The 15,217-nt window shown below is 43.7% G+C and overlaps 1 long non-coding RNA gene across 1 annotated transcript; it reads left to right on the top strand.

Annotated features, from left to right (window-relative positions):
- The first annotated feature begins 2,929 nt into the window (after positions 1-2,929).
- On the top strand, positions 2,930-14,725 carry LOC113629462 (uncharacterized). Its single transcript, XR_003436553.1, has 2 exons — positions 2,930-11,216; positions 14,420-14,725. It is a non-coding gene; the product is annotated as an uncharacterized LOC113629462 (long non-coding RNA).
- The last annotated feature ends 492 nt before the right edge of the window (positions 14,726-15,217 follow it).

Here is a 15,217-nt window from a genome sequence, read left to right as displayed (position 1 = left end):
ACAGATTCTGTACGTGTTTTGTCAGATTTATCCCTAAGAAGTTAATATTTTTGATGCCATTATAATCAATGTTTTTATATAGAAATATAATTTATTTTTGTATATTGATCGTATATGCTGCAGCCTTGCTAAATTCACTTATTCTAATGGATATGAACTATTTCGTGTGTTTCCAAGGGATAGCTTTGATTCCCTGTCACACACTGATAGTCTTTGGGTATTCACAGTACCCCATTAACCATCATCATAACCCCAGGAGATTGAAGTGACAGATTCATCATTGGTTCTGCTGAAGCTTCATTTCCTTGATGGGAAGATCACTTCCAAATGGGCCATGCTTTTAAGGATCACCTTTTTAGAGAGGGAAATATTTAATCTGATTTGGCCACTGTTTAGCAGCCATCAGCATCAATTTGGAGCCTGAAGAAATGCAGAATTTCAGGCCACACTTCAGATCTACTGAACCAGAATCTGCACTTTAACAAATTCCTCCAGTGATTTTGTATGTATATTAAAGTTTGAGTAGTATCGCTTCCTATTGACAAAAAGTACCTTCTGGACAGAGCTGAAAAACTAGATTTGGCAATAATTTACAGAAAGGAGTCTCAAGTCATTATCCCACATGGGGAATGTAAAGTCTGTCCTGACCATTACCAGATTGTTTTAAGAACTAGAGAAATTGATTTACATTAAGTTAAAGTCTTTTTACACTATGTGTTGGTGTATCATCAGAACTGAGAAGGGAGGTATATGACCGTGGTAGAGATCTCAGATGAATGAATAGGGCCTTAATCACAGTATCATTCTCAAGTGCCTGGGCGGTGCTCTGCTTTTCCTTGACTCCATTACACTTGATTCTCGTAGCTCCATAACCACACACTAGATCTCTTTACCCTAATTGCCCCTCCTCTGAAATCTTTCTTACCAAACCAGCCATCTTTCTAGTTCACTCATTCTAATTCCTATTGCATCTGTTCTTTGATCTTATCAGAATTGCTGGTCAGTCTCCTGACTTTCTGGCCACCTTTTCTGGTTTCACTTTCTTCCCTATCTAGCTACTCCACTCTCATGCCAGCATCCTCTACTTCCTTGCCTAGCAGAAGCCCAACCACAGATCATTCTTTCAGCTTTCTCTGTTCCTACATTAAGACTGCAGAATATTGCTGGACAAAACCATTCAGCTGTGCAGATTGATCTTACTATAAATGTCTGGAATTTTACTAGGTCTCCTTAGCAACCCTTCTTAGGCAGCTCTCCCATTCTTCACCATTTGTATGCATTTCCTGAGGCTTCTATAACAAATTACTACAAACATGATGGCTTGGCACGAAAATTTATTCTCTCACAGTTCTGGAGGGCAGAAGTCCAAAATCTTTTCATCTGTGAAATAAAGGTGTCTGCCCTCTAGAGGCTCTGGGGAAGAATCCACTCCTTGCCTCTTGCATCTTCTGGTGGTTGCCAGCTTCCTTGACTTGTGGCCACGTCACTCCCACGTCTGTCTCCATCTTCACATTGCCTTCTCTTGCGTGTCTGTGTGAAATCTCCCTCTTCCTCTCATAAGGACACTTAACGATGGCATTTAGGGCCCACTGGATAAATCCAGAGTAATCTCAAGATTCTTAATCACAACTTCAAAGACCCTTTTTCCAGGGTAACGTTTATAAACTCCAAGGATTAGTATTTGATATTCAACCTACTGTACCATTCAAAAATAATCGTTATGAAATACAGCACATATACAAAAGTATATGAAAATGTACAGTTGTCCAACCTAGAAACAGAACATTCCAATGCTCCTCAAAGTCTACCCCTCTGTGATTGGATCTGCAGTTGTAAATATTACACCAATCTCTTCCTTTAGCTTTTACTATTTTAAATAATTTGTGGTTTTGATTGTCTGCTTTTGAAATTTATAAAAATAAAATCATGGGGGTATTTTTTGCTCACTGTCTTTGACATTTTTGAAATGTATCCATGTTGATGAATTTAGCTGTAGTTTATTCATCCTCACTGATGTAGTTTCATTGTATAAATATACCACAGTTCGTGTATCCATCCCATTGATGGACTTTTTGATTGTTTGGAGTTTTTGCTGTTACGAATAATACAGTGGAGTTGCTGAGCTGTAGTGTATATGCCTGTTCAATTTGGGTAATGCTAGACCATTTCTCAGATGGTTACACCAGTTTACATCCCCTCCAGTGGTGGATGAAGGAGCCTGTTGTTTGTCTTACCAACACTTGGAGTTGCTTCACTGTTTAATTTTTGCCAATTTGGTGAGTGTGAAATATTTCGCCCTTGTTTTAATATCCCTGATTATGAGTGAGGTTAAACATCACTTTTTAATGTTCATATTCTTCTTTCTGTGAAATTACTGGTTTTGGTTGTTTCTATTTTTACCCTATTGATTTATTTTAGTTTTATAATGTTCTGGATACTGTTCCTTTTGGTTTTACTAAACGAGGACCCTTTGCAGGTTTTGAGCCTAGGAGTAATTTTGACTTTTAAAAGGAATAACTAAGGCAGTTTATTAATGACATATCAGTATAATAGCTAGCCCTGAAATATACCATCTTATAAACAGTGACTTAGAATAAAAGGAGATGTCAGAAATCAGTGGATTATGGAAGCATCATTCACTAATTGGTATTGAGAAAACTGGACATATAGGGGAAAAGCAAGTTAGATTCTCAATATTATTCCCCCAAATAAATTTCAAATTGATTAAAAAAGTAAATGCGGGCTTCCCTGGTGGCGCAGTGGTTGAGAGTCCCCCTGCCGATGCAGGAGACATGGGTTCGTGACCTGGTCTGGGAAGATCCCACATGCCGCAGAGCGGCTGGGCCCGTGAGCCATGGCCGCTGAGCCTGCGCTTCCGGAGCCTGTGCTCCACAACAGGAGAGGCCACAACAGTGAGAGGCCTGCGTATCGCAAAAAAAAAAAAAAAAAAGTAAATGCACAACATTTAAAGTAGAAACACAAATGGCTAATAACATTTCTGGAAAACAGTTTCATCCAACAAATATTGATCTGCTGAGTGCTGGGCCCTCTGCTAGATGCAGGGATACAAACATGATGGATATACTGTTCCTGCAGTTCAGGAGCCCGTATTTGCTGGGCTATTTCATGATATATACCTAGAGTCTTGAAATTACAAAAGGTAAACTGTTTTCTCACCCTAGAGTCAGTTATGTAAAAGTGCAGGGGTAACAAACGACACCGACGATTACAACCGTTAAGACTTCGAATTTGCATTCTACCGTGAATGTTTTCATACTTCTGGTCCTGGTAATTCCACTTTGAGCCTCTTAAATCAAATGATCAGTGATGTGATTTCTACTCTTCCCTCCCTGATAAGAGGAGAGTCTTGGATTTGGTCCAGAATGGAGCTCTGAGATCAGGAAGTACACAAGGTTGACCTGTGGGTTAAGAAAGTAACTTGCAGCTTTTTTGCAATGTTATTATTTGTTTTTATAATTTCACAGAAAGGCCTAAGACATTTTAAAATCTTGCAAGATATCCAAGTGATACTAGCCAAATTGCCCATCTTGGTTTCTGGGCAATATCCCCAAGATATGGTAGAGCCTACTCATTACCAACCAAATATCCATTCTGACTTGCTATATCAAATGAACAGAACTCCTTTTGCCCTTTGCCACGAGCTAAAAGACTGTATTTCCCAGCTCTCTTGCAGCTATGAGTAGCTTGATGGCTAAGTTCTCGCAAACTGAGTGAAAACAGAATGTTGTGTGAAACGGCAAATATTTCACTAGAATCCAATCTTAAATAAAACTACTACAACAAAAATCATGCTAAGTAGGAAAACATTGGAAGTTTTCTTTTGAAAATCAGGAAAAAAGTGCTCTCATCACTTCAGTACTTTATAGACACCCTCTACAGCACAATAAGTCAAGAAAAATAAATTTAAACACATAATGGTTGAAAAGGAAATAAAACTCATTATTTACAGATAAATGTCTACATAGGAATCCCCCAAAGAATCTAAAAATAAATTAGACTAATAGAAGACTTCGATATGATGAATACAAAAAATACAATTTCATTTCTATATATCAGACACAAACAAAATATTACTTTTAAATATTAATACTGATTTACAATCAGCATAAAATTATAAATTCCAGGGGAAAAACTCTAACAAAAGTTGTGCAGATTTTATACAGAGGAAAATTATAAAATTTTAGAGCCAAAGACCAAGGTTAAGCAAGATATTACTGAAGAAGGAACATAATGGGGGGGTGCTTATCCTCGAAGATACAATGGTTTATTATAAAGTTATAGTAATTAAGGTAGTGTAGTTCTGGTACAGGACTGCACCAACAAACTGACAGATGGATGCAACAGAGAGCCCAGAATCAAACCTGTGCATACGGGAGATTTTAAGACACTGGACGTATAGACACACTGGAAGTAGTGGGAAAAGGAAACACTAATAAACAAATGGGGCCAAAAAATTGAAATCAGCTCTTACTTCATATATAAAAATCCAATCTAGAAGCATTAAGAGCTTAAATGTCCAAAGCAAACACTAACTTTTAGAAGAAAATATAAGTGAATGTCTTTCTGATATTAAGGAATAATTTTCTAAACAAGACAAGTTTAATAATCATAAAAGGTGATATTAACAAATTCAGATTCATTAAAATGAGCCATCAAAACGTGTGATCAAAAGATACTTTAAAGAAAATAAAAGCTACAACTTGGGAGAAGTTATTACTACAAAAAGAATTACCATGCAGAATATATAAAGATTTCTACAGACAAAGAAGTAAAAGAAAAGTAGCCTAATAGAAAACTGCACAAAAGATTCAAACAGGCATCTCACAGAAAAGGAAATAGAGCAAAGAAACATTTGAGAAATGTAAATGAAAACCATACAGAGATACCATTTTACAACTATTGATAAAAGTTAAGAAGTCTGACATGTCAAGTTTGAAGGGAATGTGAATCAGTGTGATCACATTGCTGGTAGGAGTGTAAATTAATACAACCACTTTGGAAAATAATTTGTCATTGACCTGTAAAGTTCACGCGTTAAGACCCAGTAATTCCACATCTAGGTACATACCCAAAAGAAACATTAGCACCTGTGTAATATGAAATAGATAGGAGAATGTTCATAGCAGGAAAGCTTGTTTTAGAAAAAGAAATAGAAATGACCCAAATATCTGTTGGCAGGAGAAAATATATATAGAATTTGGTAGACTCACACAATGGACTATAACACAGAGGTGAAAATAATGAACTACGGTGTTACCACGTGGATGTCTCAGAATCAGTGTTGAGTAAAAAGAACAGGGTACAGAAAACAAACTACAATGTGATAATCATTTTATTAACCAAGCAAACCCAATTATATATTATTTAGGTGTATAAGCGTATTTGGTAAGATTCATTTTAAAAAGCAAAAGAATGACAAACACCAAATTTAGGAGAGGAGCAACCTATGTGAGAGGCAGAGGACAGGGATAGAGAGGGTGCCCTGAGGTCAAGGGAAAATGGTGGTGATGGTCTAGTTCTTGGTTGGGCATTGGTTTCAGCAGGTGTTCATTAGCGAATAAAAATAACAAAGTAAAATAAAGCCGTGCAAGGAACAATGCTGAGAGTGTGCCATGAATCAAGAATTTCTATTATTTGCATTCTGTGCACTTGTAATCTATTTTTTAAATCGTTAAAAAATTTTTTTAAAAAAAGGCTGTGAAAACGGTAAAAGAAATTTTCCGTAATCCCACTACCCCAGTGCAGCAAGCAACTCCTCCTCAAAGTGTCAGTTAATGACCTGGAACGTGCCTCTGTGGGTTTCCAATGAAGTGTGAAGTGCTGCTGTTCTTGTCAACAAACTGTCAAGCCACTTGTGCCACTTCCAGCAGCTCTAAGGTCAGGGGAATGATTTGGAAAACTTTGGCAGGGAACTTTAGGAAAGAAACAAAAAAGGTGTCACCTGAGGCTCCTCAGGGACCGTGCTTAGTTTGTTTTAAAAATCTGGTTCCAAAAGGCTCGTCTAAATTCTAGAGAAAACAAATCAGGGTATTGCAAAGTCAATGTGTATTGCAAGTGTCAGCGTTTTAGGTCATGTTTATATTGTAACCTGCTTTGTACTTTTCTTCTGTGTGATTCATGGTTAAAATTTTCTTGAGAACTTATTACAGCCCTCAGTTTGCATTTCTGACAGAAATCATCAAATCATATCTGATATGTTTGATGTCAAATCCCTAATCAGGAATGTAACTCCAAGTTTATAACCTTGTTCTCGTGATAAAAAATACAATGCACTTGGCAGAAACCTGTTTTATGATGCTCCAACTTATGTGATGGTTTCGAGAAAATTTTTATAGCAACAGCTGAGGGTTGCCCCCTCACTAAAATATTAATTACATAGTCGGTGTAAAGCAATCCATCTGGACTTCACTTTATACTGTACATGTTTTCCTAAAATGGTGCCTGTGAAACAAATCCTTGTCTCCATTACTTCACATTATCATTTCAAAAGCACTTTATCTTTCTTTCTGCTTGATCACACTTTGAGGTGGCACCTCCAAAATGTCAGCTCAGAGTCTCTCTGCCCTTCAGCCTCTCTGATGAGTAAGTTAACGATCTGTAAATAAATCCTTAAATGTCCTCAGGAATCTGCCTTTTGAAGGAATCCTATTAGAAACTGAAGAATCCTTCTGAAATGCAAATACTCTCGTCCTTATTGAACTGGCCTGAAGTGGGCTTTCTGGAGGGGAGCAAACCCCCAACAGAGCCCCTGCCTACCTTTTAGTGGTTCTCATTGTCTTTTGGGGGAGAGAGGGAAGAAGCAGCCTAGAAAATCTTTATCTCATATTTTTCAAGAGGAATAGGAGGAAGATCGAAAATAGTCAGGTCTGGCGGCTTAATCTGGGTTGGCTGCTTTTGCCAGCAATATGTAAAATGTGTTTTTCAAGGATAAGGAGTTTGGGCCCTGGGCCAAAGCTCACGTCTGTCATCGACAGGAAGATGAACGATCTCTTTAACCCACTGCTATGCTCTTGTTTACCTTGGTACTTGATCGTGAACACCATGCCTGCTGCAGGCCCAGAGCTGCCCAGGGCTGATCCTTCCCTTTTTCCAGGCAGGACCTTCATGTCACCAGTTGGGTGGGCATGACAGGGCCTGCCCTTTGTGGGTCAAACTCCAAACCAGCACCCCTCCCTAGAACTGGTATTTAGCTTCTACATGTTGCCTAAGAGGCTCAGGAAGGGAACTGGAAGTACTTTTACTTTTTAATGCCCACAAAGGTCATTTCCCAAGAGGTGGGAAGAATACACACAAGGTTCTTACAAGAGACGAATGGCCATCAACTACCAACCACCGAGAGTCTCTGGGGCAAGAACCCTGGCAGAGTCTGGGCTTCACGCACGGAGCTGGAGCAGCACAGCCCGCTACTCTGTAGAGTCTTAAGGGGATGTCTGCTCAACCGTGTTTCCTGTAAAGTTAACACAGCAGTGCTGAGGGCAGAGCTCAGAGCAGAGGGTTCAGGCATGAAAAAGGGATGGGACTGGCAACGTGGCAAGGCCTTGACCCCTTCCATCTGGCCCTCTCCTGCCTTCCCCGATCAGCTGAGAAAAAAAAAAAAAGCACAACCTAAAATTTGAGAATTATGTGTTACCTGGCGGTCTTTCTGAGAACTCCAAGCCCAGGAGGCAGCCTCTCAGATAGTTCTAAGAGACTGTTCCCATGAGGTAAGGGAGGGGCCAGGATATATAGGAGTTTTGCAACAAAGACCAGGTAACTGGAACATCAGAAGATTTCTGTTAATTAAAGAAAACCAGTATCTCAAGTTAATGAATTCAGTGCTTTTCTGCATATGGGAAGATGCAAGAGCCTGGGTTCACTGACGTCATTCCTTTGATGTGCACCTTTGCTACCTAAGGCCAGTATCCTGGGGTTTCCCATCCTGATGTCCTGATGCACTGTAGAGGTGGCTGTAGCCGCTTGATGGCTGGAACGTCCTTTGTCTACTGATAAGGCAGCCACATTTTTCATTCACCCCCCCCTCACCAGGAGAGCTGTTTCCTCAGGGGTGGAAAAGAGCAGGGGGTTCTAGCTCGTTCAGGAACCACACGGGGCAGGGCTTCCCGGGAGCCTGGACACGCACGAGATTTCCCTGCGTCCTGTGCCCTGCCCTTCTCCCAGCGTCTGACTTGCACCTCCTCCGTCAAGAGCAAGTGGACAGGCCCAGCCAAGAGCTGAGAGAGAAAGAGACTGACTCTGACCAAGAGGCAGGGAAAGAGAGACAGAGGAGGGACAGCCAGTGACTAAGTCACTCGCTCAGCCCAGCTTCCCCAAATCCTGCTTCTGAAACGGGTAGGAGTATGCAGAGGACAGGACCACGATGGAGCTGGGGAGTGGGCTGCCACGGAAGGATAAGAGGAGCCACGGAATCAAAGTGGCATCATCTCAATCCTACTCAAAGATTTGGAAAGGAAACATTGGAGTTTGTTAAACTTATAACGTTACTTTTTTTTTTTTAACATCTTTACCAGAGTATAGTTGCTTTACAATGGTGTGTTGGTATCTGCTTTATAACAAAGTGAATCAGATAACATTACTTTTTAAACAAAGACAACCCTTTTTTTTTTTTTTTTCTGAAGTTGGGTCCAGCTACACCCTTGTTTGTGACTAAAAAGCAATGACCCAAAATAGCCCCCAGCCTGTAGCCTCTGTCCACTTAACCCCTCCCTCACCAGGCTTTCCTTGGGCTCTCACTGTGTGCCCCGATGGGAAAGGTGCTGTTTCTTCCCTCAGGGAGCTCGAAGTCCAGGGAGAAGGAGACAAGTTCATGGGTGTCTTCAGTGTGAAAGGCTGGGCCCTGACAGGGGACCTGGGAGAAAGCTAGAAAGAGAGGTAGTAAAGCACGGGATTGGGGTGATGAGCGAGCTCCCTACCAAGCAGTCACATCGCCCTGGTCAGGTTCCCTGCCCTCCCAGGTGCCCATTTCTTCACCTGCCAGATAAAGGAGTTGCAGGGGACGGGGACCGACGCTGAGGCCTTGCTGGCTTGACGTGTCTGCGGCTCCCTTCACACACACCTCTGCAGAGCCTTCTGCTGTCGAGGGACAGAGCCCAGCCCGAGGGCAGTGCAGGTGGGGTTGGGATGTGTCAGGCTCCTCCTGACTCCAGAAACCAAAGATGGTCATGGCCGGCCCCAGGATGTCCTATGTTGCCTGGCAAGCGGGGAGTAGTGTGTGGCAGCGTTGGTCCTGAAATCTTGCCAGCTGGGCGTGAGGAACAGGCCTGGCGGAATCCAGGGCATGTTCACCTCTCACCGGAGGAGCCAGACTCGATTCTGGCTGTTGCAGAGGCGCCGAGGATTTGTTCTGGAATTGTGAGCACCACAGCGACCCCACCCCAGAGAGCACCCCCCTGCACCCCCAGCCCTGCAGCTTCCTCTTCCCGTTCATTGGTTGCTAGGCAGTACCTGAGAGGAATTTCACCTCATCTGGGCAGGTAGCCAAGGGCACATCTGTAGAGAATTTCATATCCCCCTGCCCCACCAAAAAACACTCAAAGTTATTGCATAAATGTGAGACTTAAGGAGCTCCTGCCTGAGAAACGTACTTGCCCTCCTCCTATAAGCAGTGCTGTTTTCAAGACCAGTCTTTTAAGTCCTTCGGAGGAATTCCTGTCCCTCAGTCAAGATTTAGCCCCAGTGGCCTCCTCCTGTCCATCCTGTGCACTTCCTTTGTGCACATCTCTACCAGAGCTTAAGAGCACAGCCTTGCAATTCATCTGTAGATGTGTCAGTCTCCCCACCAGGCCCTGAGCAGATTCTCAAGGGCAGCAACTGTTCAGGGTGGGGCTTCCATCACCTACTAAGGAGGCCTCTGCCAATGCCAAAGATCTGTGAAGATTGCAGTCAGTTCCAAAGATTCTTGTCTCAACTATTATCATCTTAATTGCTATGGTCTCAGTTCCTTGCATAACAGTTTACTTATTTATTTAGACCTCATCTGTCTTACTGAATGGTGGTGGGTCATCTGGGGGTCAGACCCAATGACTGATGGGTCATCTGGGGGTCAGAAAAACAGTGAAAAAACGCTGACACTCTGGCTACTACTATTTCTAGGGATAATAAAGTGTCCTTCTCTGACCCAGGAGTCTCATGTCTTCCACCAATATCCATGAATTGTGGCAGGTTAACTTATGAGCCCACGAGTAGGGTAAAATTGCAGGCCCTTCACAGTTCTTGACAGCTTGGAGCACTGCAGGTAGAGGAAGCAGAATATGCAAAGGCCCTGAGGCTGGAGGATCACAGCCTATTCTAGGAGATCAGAATTGCCAGGAGATGAGAATGACTATGGGATACAGGTGCAGTGTGAGGTGGCAAGCAATGACTTCCTTCAGGCTTCTGCTCATATATTACCTTCCCTGACCATCCTGTTTATGACCATCCTATCTATCTGGCAGCTTTAGAGATCCTTTCAAGTATTTTGTGATTCTCATTTTAGGGCAATGATCCCTTTAGCAGTGTGGGGAGCTCACTGAAGGAGAACAAGACCATGGGAAGCTGGAAGACCAGGTAGAGGTTGGTGCGTAATCTAGGAGGATGACGCTGTCTGGATTTAGGCCATTATAGGTAGAGAAAAAAATGGATGAGTGTTAAAGCTATTAAGGATGTAGAATTGATGGGACTTGGTGATTGATGGGGTGCAAACAAGTAGGGGTCACAGATGGCTATTGGGGTGACTAGGTAAATGGTTCAGGGAGTTCAGGAGAAATGGGGAGAATTTCAAAGGGAAAATTTTTGGCTTAATATTATCTGCAAAACTGAAGTAAAGGCCTGGAAGCATTGTTTGACATAAATTCAATAGCAAGTAGTCTGTTGCTGGTGCCAGGGTCGGAATGTGGTTCAGCCTCAGTCCTAAGGCTCACAAACGCACGGAGAAGCAGGTTACTGGGCTTTCTGATGACTGAGGCCAGCTCCAGCATGGATAGCCCCCATTTAACTTGACGTATTCACTCTTCTCCAATTCCTCTTTTCTTTTTCAATATTTTTATTGATATAATTAAAATTTTCAGTTTTTTATTTACATGCAGTAAAATGCACAGATCTTGAGTGGACATCTCTATGAATTTGTACCTATGCATAAACCATGTAACCACCACCCAAATCAAGATACAGAGCATCCCCATGTCCCCCAGGAAGTTCTCTGTGCCCCTTCCAAGTCCAAGGTAACCATCCCCACCCCAAGGTAACCAGTGTTCTGACTTCTATCATCTTAGATTTTTGGGGGGGAGGGGGGGCGGGGGTGGTATAGTTGTTTTGCAATTTTGTCATCTTAGATTATTTTTGCTGATTTTTTTGAACTTCATTTAAATAAAATCAGACAGTGTATATGTTTTTTGTATGTAGCTTATTTCAGCATAATGGTTCACTTTGGTGTGCTTCAGAAATCTGCTCTTTTTTATAGCTGTGTAATAGTCCACTGTATAAATACACCACAATTTTTTACCATTCTCCTGCTGATGGGCATTTGGGTTGTTTGGAATAAAGCTGGAATGAACTTTCTTTTTTTAAAAAAATATTTATTTATTTATTTGGCTGCATCAGATTTTTGTTTTTTTAATTTATTTTTGGCTGCGTTGGGTCTCTGTTACTGCACGTGGGCTTTCTCTAGTTGCGGTGAGCAGGGGCTACTCTTCATTGTGGTGCACGGGCTTGTCATTGTGGTGGCTTCTCTTGTTGCGGAGCACGGGCTCTAGGCTCACGGGTTCAGTAGTTGTGGCTTGCAGGCTCTAGGCGTGCAGGCTCAGCAGTTGTGGCACACGGGCTTAGCTGCTCTGCAGCATGTGGGATCTTCCCAGACCAGGGCTCGAACCCATGTCCCCTGCACTGGCAGGTGGATTCTTAACTGCTGCGCCACCAGGGAAGTCCCTGCATCCGGTCTTAGTTGCAGCATGCAGGCTCTTCCTTGCAGCACACAGGCTTCTCTCTAGTTGTGGCATGCAGGTTCCATAGCACATGGGCTCAGTTGTTGTGGCGCACGGTCTCTAGAGCATGCGGGCTTAGGTGCCCCACAACATGTGGGATCTTAGTTCCCCAACCAGGGATCGAACCCTTGTCCCCTGCATTGGAAGGTGGATTCTTAACCACTGGACCACAAGGGAAGTCCCCTGCAATGAACTTTCTTGTTCAAGTATTTTTATCTCTACTTTCTTTCAACAATTCCAGGGAAGCCTGTGTTTCATGTGTATGGATGGGTGTTATTAAAAGAAAACCTTCTTGACAGGGCCTTGAACTTGCTGCTGGTGGTCTCTGCCTAAATTAGCCTTGGCAATTGGCAGGTCCGAGGAGCACTGGACGGGAACTCAATTCCCAGTGACCCTGGGTAATATCCCTTTACCTCAGTTGTTTCTGTTTTATTAATGAGCAAGAGGATTTGGGGGAAACACACCAGTGGTCTTGAGCAGTTATTCTCATGCACTTATGAAGACATTTACATACTTCCCAAAGACCAGGGCAGATGAAGGAGATTGAACCACGATGTATGATTGGTCCCATGTACCCGGAGAGTGGCATTGAGCTGCCTACAGCCTGTGGCCCTAAGTCAGGGAGATGGTTTTCCTATATCACAACGGAAAAGGTTTTCATTTCTGTGTAATTATACTCATACTTACATCCATAAAGCATCCATCACTAGGATTCAAATGAAAGAGGTCATCTCCTAATTTCTGCTAAAGAACTTCTCACATCCTTGATTCCTTGTGACCACGTGACATTCTTATAGACCCTTTTTCCCTTCTAAGCCCCTTCCCAGACATTTCTGATCTCTCAAGCAACTCTGCTGAAATGTTGCGAGATCTCTAATGCTAGACTCCTTCTCAGGCAACCCCAGATTTCAGAAGAGAAAGAGAATTCTCATTGACTAAGCCCTTGCTTTGTGCCAGGTATTGTGTGAGGGAGTTTACATCTGTTTCCTTATTTAATCTTCACAGCAACACAGTGAGATAGGTATTGTCATTCCCCTTTGACAGATGAGGAAACAGAAGTGCAGAGAGGTTAATCACCTCGCCCTAAGTCACACTGCAGGGTCAGAATTTGATCTCAGATAGTTTGACTTTTTCTCCTCCAGCATACTGCGCTTTAGAGACTGGGTAAGCACAAGTAGACATCCTAGCCTGGCTCACACTGTCTCTAGGGTCTAAAAAAAAAGTGTTATCTTTCAAATGACTCTGTGGAATTCCACTGCCTTTAATAACTTTCTTGTATGGAAAATAATCATAGGTCTTGAGGCTAAATTAACACCAACCCAGAATCACATGTAGCCCAGTGTTAAAAAGCTTAAGGTGACACCAGCGTCTCGTGGTGACTTCCAGAAATCTGCAAGACCAAAGGGGAACAACTCAAAGGCATGGAAATTCCTCTCATGCTACTTAACTCTCAGAGGGGCCCTGGGACAGGGGTTAGTCCCAGGTCACGAATGAAGGAAGCTGGGGTCCTTGGGGCCTGGGAGAGGCTCAAGGGAGCTGCCTGGCTGCCAGGAAGATGCTGGGGAGCACAGTCCAGCTTGGGGCAGGGCAGTTGCTGGCTGAGCGCTGATGGGAGTGTCAGCGGGAGTGTCAGAGCCTGTATAATTGCATTCTTCCTAATTTCTGAGGATAGTGAATCAATCTCCCTTCCTGTTTACCTATAAAAAGAGCTTATGTAGATAAAAGCCTCCAGGGAAAGTGATAGAAAGTCACATAAGAAAACGAGATTTGTAAATGAAACTTCCATGTGTTTGTGGAATAATTTGCTGTTGGCATGGGGAACTTTGAGTTTGGGAGAAGCCTTCCAGTGGGGTGAGAAAACAAGCTACAGATCATTCTGGAAAGGAGCCCTGCTCATCCCAGGACACTGGATTTCATATAGGAACAGCCAGCCCTGGAGGAAGGGGAAGGAGCTGGGGGACAAGGGTGAATGAGGCTTCCCTCCCCTTGCTTCAGACTCAGCTCTCAGACACACCTCACAGAGTTCCAGGTCAAGCTGCCTCTAAGTCACCCATGTCACCGTGGCCAGCAAGACCTTGTTCCAGGACACTCCACCAAGGGGATCCCCATCCACTGGAGGTGTCAGACTGACAACAAGCTGCTGTAACCGGGCAGAACCCTATGGGCCCTTCCTGGGACAGACCCCTTCCCCCATGCCCTCTGCCTGCCTCTTCTTTGTATAAAAGCTGTAGTCTCCCAGGCCTCCCCTGAGTCACAGAAACCTGGCTCAAGAATTAATGATTGAAAGGATGTGAACATGTAGTGACAAAAGTAGCAACTGAACCAGGAGAACTGGTAACAATTTAAACAGTATATCAGCCATACTGCAGTCACAGAATCTTTAGTTCCTCCCTGAAGTACTTAGATAACAGTATCTGATGCACATTTCCTGAGTTGTTTTACAGATGCTAAAACCCCCACCAAGTGGAAGAAGTTAACTACACGATGACCATGAGCATGCAGCCCCCAGACCGGCTGGAGCCTGAAGATGAGTAATGTTAACCCCTGTGACACCACCCTGTCACCTCACCATCAACCAGAGAATTGTGCATAAGCTGATCACATGCCCTGCGACCCCCCACTCCCTCACCTTGCCTTTAAAACTGCTTACCTGACATCCATCTGGGAGTTGGGGGTTTTTTGAGCATTAGATGCCTGGGACTCCCTGTCTGGCACCTTAAAATAAACTACTGCCCTTTCCTTCACCACAACCCGGTATCAGGAGATTGGCTTTACTGTGTGCAGGTGATGGGACCCACGTTTGGTTCAGTAACACTGCTTGATTTCAGAACGAAGGGCCGGGGGTTGAGACTGGGAAAAGGGAGCCCCATGAGGGAAGGCGCTACAGGAGAGTGGATTCCAGCAGCTGCTGGATGGGAAGGTCCCAGATGGCCAGCCCCAGAGAAAAAGAGGGCTCCCAAGAGGCCTCCCCTCCAGTCCAGGCAAATGGTGGGTAAGGCCCCCCGGGAGCAAGCTGCCTACTCTGGCAGCCTTGAGCAGTTTTCTATTTTACACAAAGGAAAGGGAGGGAAACGGCTCTGAATGCTGGCGGGGCTCCCAGAACCCTGGCCGCACGTTAAGTGGAAACAGCTGCTCAGCCGGACAGCCGGCTGGCCAGCGCAGATCTGCGCAGACTCCAGGGCAGGAGGCGGGGCCCCAGGCTCTGGTCCCTTAGTGGTCGCAGCCACGCCCACCGCGCCGCC

Source organism: Aethalodelphis obliquidens, unplaced genomic scaffold, assembly GCF_003676395.1.
Source record: "Aethalodelphis obliquidens isolate GAN/ISIS:26980383/991018 unplaced genomic scaffold, ASM367639v1 scaffold27, whole genome shotgun sequence".
Classification (NCBI taxonomy): domain Eukaryota; kingdom Metazoa; phylum Chordata; class Mammalia; order Artiodactyla; family Delphinidae; genus Aethalodelphis; species Aethalodelphis obliquidens.
Note: the sequence above shows the minus strand (reverse complement) of the source record. Positions and strands in the feature narration are given on the sequence as shown.